Below are 5,270 nucleotides of genomic sequence, written 5' to 3' on the forward strand. Positions count from 1 at the left end.
GGTAAAGATTATGGTACACGTCCCTCAAAAGATATGTACCATATACATCTTATAACTATAGAAGAAAATGACATAATTTCATATTTTCTAAGTCATAATTAGAAAATTAAAAAAACGTCATAAGAGCATCTCCAACCCTGAACCAAAATTTTCATCAAATCTGAGTAAAAAAATGAATTTTTCCTCAATTTGATACCGAGTGCTCCAACGGTTGATTTTCATCAAATTTTCATCAAATCTGTGCCGAGATAACCGGCTGGTCGACCGGGTGGTCAATCGGTTAAGCCAAAAATAAATTTTTTTTTTTTTGAACTGTTTGAACCTTTTAGTGGTCAACCGGTAAGGCAAAAAAAAAAATTTTTTTTTTTAACTGTTTGAACTTTTTTTTGGAACTGTTTGAACATTTTGGTGGTCGACCGGTTGGTCTCCTCCAACGGTATGCACAGTGTTTTGGTGAAATGCGGAGCCTGTCCTCCTTTTGGTGAAACGTTTGGTGAATTCTCAATTTGGTAAAACCGTTGGAACTCCAAACAGTGTTTTTTTCACCAAATTTCAAATTTGATGCTAGGTTTGGTGAAGGGTTGGAGATGGTCTAACCAAACACAAAAAATTCATAACCAAATCTCAAAATAATATTATAATTAAAAAGTCATAACTAAAGAAGAAAATAACATAATTAAGGATGGTAAATTACAAATACAACTCTTGAGATTTGATTAAAATACGAATCATCCCGATAGTTCTGAAAATTACATTCTAGCCCCGAGGTTTTTAATTTCATAACAAATCACCTCTTTTATTAATAAATCATGAAATCAATTAATAATTTTTAATATGCTAGAATATGTTTCAATTAATTATTTAAGTAATTTTATTATTATATAAGAGAGTAATTATGAGTTTTATTTTTTTAATTAATTCTGTTAAATAAAAAAATTTAATAAGGGAGTATTTATAATTTTTCAAATCACAAGAAACAATCTATACTTTAAGTAAATTTCAGAAGGTGTGCTTGTAATTTGCCCTAAAAGCTAAGTTCACTTTGTTCTTCTCCTTCCCAACGATTCATGGCAATGCATGGCAACCTCGACGGATTTGGTAGGGTTAAGTGAAGGAGATTGATTGCTTAGTTGTTTTGCTTAGCTCGGAACGATGGACAACAGATAGCTCCGAACACAAGCTATGACTGATTAGCAGTCCACTGCGTAGGCTACCCTTTTGGATGGGGATAGGAACAAATGAACTTTTCGAAAAAGGAAAGAGAGGCTCTAAAATCAATCGAGTCTGGTGTGCTTATCCATTGTACGTGAGGCATTCCGATGCTTATCCATCCTAGTGAGCTGAGTCTAAATAACATAGGGATACAAAAAAAGAAAATAGCATTTCAATGATAATTTTAAAAAATATTATCATTTTCATGAAAAAGTTTATAAATTTATGTTTTAATATTACACAGTTTCTCATTAATTTAAAAATATTTTTCTTAATTTCCCCCTTAAAAGTATTTCTCCATATAAAAAAGCACTCACCATTTGCATGGTAATATCATTTTCAAAATTTAATATTGTGATTAAAAATTGAGACACTTTGTTATAAATATTTTTTCACTTACTTATGTTGTATTTAGTTTACATTATTTTTTTATATTCTAATAAGTCCTATGAGTGACCTACTTACTAAAATATTCCTAATAATATTCACATTTACAGTCTGAATGTTCCGTGATATGAATGTTAACACCGTCAATGTAAATGTTCACACCATCAATGTGAATGTTAACATGTCAATGTGAATGTTCGCACTGTCAATATGAACATTCATTTGTCAATGTAAATATTCACATTATAAAATATAAATGTTCACATTACTAAATTGCTAACCGTACAAATATTATTTGTAAGGATTGAAATGTCCATAAAATATTTTAAATATGATAATTAGAATTCGATAGATCAAATGTTCAAATAATATGATTTATTAAAATATAAAAATATCTTATGAACTAATTGAAATACAAACACTTGAAAAATAATTTTCTAAATATCCCTTAAAAATTTGATATAAAAGCAAAATAATATTTTTTATTTTTTATTTTTTTTAAATAATTGGATGTAATCCTACGACGCAAAGATCGATCAAGGTCAGAATTTTATTAAAAACAAAACCAATAATTCAAAACAGAATAAATAAATATTCAAAGAAATTATCAGAATAAATAAATATTCAAAGAAATTATCAAATACAAATATTGCCCAGCACTCCATGTAATGCTTGCTACTAGCTGCATTTATGTGAGTCAAGTCAACCAAAGTCACCATCATCAGAAATTCCCAGCCCTTTCCTCAATCCTCACCGGAAAACCACCTTTCATCTTAGATGTCAAATAAGATATGAACTCCGGCTCCACTCCTTCCTCAAACGCCGGCACCACCCTGAACCGCCGCAAGACACCCGAAACAACCCTCTTCATCTGCAAGAACGCCATCTCCTTCCCTAAGCAAATCCTCGGACCTGCCTGGAACACTGGATAAGTGTATGGGTCGCTCGCCACGAAGCTCCACTTTCCGGCTTCCGCGTCTCTCGTTTCCAACCATCTCTCCGGGCGGAACTCTGCCCAGTCCGACCCCCACAGCTTCTCCGACCGCCCCATTGCGTATGGATGGTAAATCACCCTTGTACCTTTCTTGACCAGAGTCCCATCCGGCAACACGTCATCCTCCATTGCTTGTTTTCCATCCACGGGGACAGGCGGGTAAAGTCTCATGCTCTCGCTCAGGGACGCGTGAATGTAAACCATGTCCTTCACTTCTTCAAAACTCGCAGCTTCGGACTTGTCATTGATCTCTTTCAGAATCTCATTTTCCACGTCTGGGTATCTGTATATTAGCCAGAAGAACCACGTCAAGGCGGCTGATGTGGTGTCGCGACCCGCCAATATGAAGCTGATCACTATATCGGTGACGAAGTTTTCATCTGAATGTCCAGAACTCAAGAATCGTGATAAAAGATCAACGGATTCGAGCGATGATTTTTCTCCCAGTTCTTGCTTCTTTTCTTTGATTAGTTCTTTGGCGAATTCCCGAACTTCACTGACAGAAATTCGAAGCTGTTTTTCGGATTCAATGTCGAGAAACCGTTTAATTTTCCAATACACCGGATGAATGACATTGGACCTTTGACTGCTGAGTAAAACAGCTGTTTCGAAAGCTACCGCGAATTTTTCTTGAGGGAGAGATGGTTGCAAATAAGCAGGATCGTGTCCGAAAGCGATCTTGCATATGTTGTCGAAGGCGAATCTCTGAAGAATGTCCTGAAGATCGAGCACAGTTTTGTTTGCAGCAGCGGCAGAGAAGATCGGAATGAGTCGGTCTGAGAGCTCGGTCTCGACAACAGTCTCGACAAATTTGCGTAAAGATTTGGTGTTGAATTCATGACTGGCAACTTGTCTCTGGAACTTCCAGTTCTCACCATCGACATTAAAGATGCCATCGCCGAGTAGGTCCCAGACATGGACTCGAGCGATTGGGCCCTTTTGGTAGATATGGAAATGGGACTTGAGCATGTGCTGGACATTGGAAGGATTGGCAGTGAAGACTTGGTGGCCACCAAGGATCCTCTAGAGTATTTTTTTTTTTAAGTTTTCTAGAGTGGTGCATTGTGTGGTTGAGATTTAATACTGAAAAATTGATGTGACTTGTCATTAAATCTCAACCACACAATGCACCACTCTAGAAAACTTTAAAAAAAAAATACTCTAGAGGATCCTTGCTCCTTGGTGGCGGCCTAGAGTACTGTTGAGGACGACAGTAGAAGTGGGTGTGTTGGTCACCAAATCAGATGTCCATTGGATGAGCTGGTTTCGATTCGCATAGAATGTGAAGAAGGAGCCGATAAGTGGGTATGATCTTGGAATCTTAGAGGACTTGTTGGGGGAAAACAAGCTTGTGAAAATGGACTTGGAATTGAGAATGAACAAGAAGAACAGAGAAAGAAAGCCAAGAAGCAAAGAACTTGAAAGCTCGAGGTTTAACATGGCTATAGTCTGAATGTGATGTTATTGATTAATACGGTTGGTCCGTTGAGGTGTGTTGCAATGCAATGAAAATTGGGGGTAGAGATTATGGGGTATTTATATGGAAAAAAAAATTTTATATATGTAAAACATCGCGTTCCATTAACTTATACTAATTTTATATTTCTTTTGTCTCAAAATAATAGTTTTTTTAAAAAAATTTAACTTTTTTTTAAAAATATAATTATTACATTTTAAAAAATTAATTTTTTAAAATTATCCTTTTGATAATATATTTTTTTAGAATATCAATGTCATAATTATACTTTTTATATTGTTTGTTAATTTAAAAGAATGATAAAATAAAAAATTTATATTATTTTTATACTTCATTTTTAAAGAGAGATTAATATTTTAAAATAATAAAAAATAAAATAAAAAATTAATATTTTGAAACGAAAAGAGTAATAATTTAATATTTTTATTTATTTATTTGCATCTCTGAACATTCTATTGGACTTTTTGTATGACTAGTCAACAAATTAATAACTTTCTTCTTCGTTTCCTTTTTCTTGCGGCCTAGCACTTTTTTATTTATAATTGTATTTCAATTTCACAGTCAAAAAATAATTTTATTCTTATGATGATATGGGTTTCTTGTATATTTGGTGTAAATCTTAAAGTAAATTTTTTGTGCATCAGATTTACATTAAAAAAAAATTATATAATTATTTTTAAACAATTCTATTTATTTATATATATATATATATATATATGTTTTTTTAGTACGATACCAAGAAAAAATTATTCTTAGCAAAGCATCTAGATGGAAAGTGTGTGAACATGAATATGTAGAAGATTTCGTAAGTGGTGTCGTCACAGGAGCAAGGATCCCTCCTTGCATCATTTCTTACTTGTAGGGTTATTGGTTTCACTTTTCGGTTTAATTTTGATAATTTAAATTGTTTACATTTTAAAATTTGTTCAGTATATTATATTTATAAAAAATTAAGTTGATTGGATATCAGAAAATATGTGTTCGGAAAAATTGAATTAAAATTTTTTTTTAAAAAAAATTTAATACACAGTTTTCCGAACACATACTTTTTGATATCCGATCAACTTGATTTTTTACGAGTATAATATACTGAATAAATTTTAAAATATAAACAGTTTAAATTATTAAAATTTAATCTAAAAATGAGCCTAATAACTTTGTAAGTAAGAAATATGAAGAGAAAGTGAAAAGAGAGAATCT

The 5,270-nt window shown here is 32.7% G+C and overlaps 1 pseudogene across 1 annotated transcript; it reads right to left on the reverse strand.

Annotated features, from left to right (window-relative positions):
- Positions 1-2,161: 2,161 nt before the first annotated feature.
- On the reverse strand, positions 2,162-4,067 carry LOC114256793 (cytochrome P450 94A2-like; annotated as a pseudogene). Its single transcript, XR_014345866.1, has 2 exons — positions 3,793-4,067; positions 2,162-3,642 (listed from the first exon to the last, which is right to left on the reverse strand). The product of XR_014345866.1 is annotated as a cytochrome P450 94A2-like (transcript).
- Positions 4,068-5,270: the final 1,203 nt, after the last annotated feature.

This window comes from Camellia sinensis, chromosome 12 (assembly GCF_055761805.1).
Source record: "Camellia sinensis isolate YWXY chromosome 12, ASM5576180v1, whole genome shotgun sequence".
Classification (NCBI taxonomy): domain Eukaryota; kingdom Viridiplantae; phylum Streptophyta; class Magnoliopsida; order Ericales; family Theaceae; genus Camellia; species Camellia sinensis.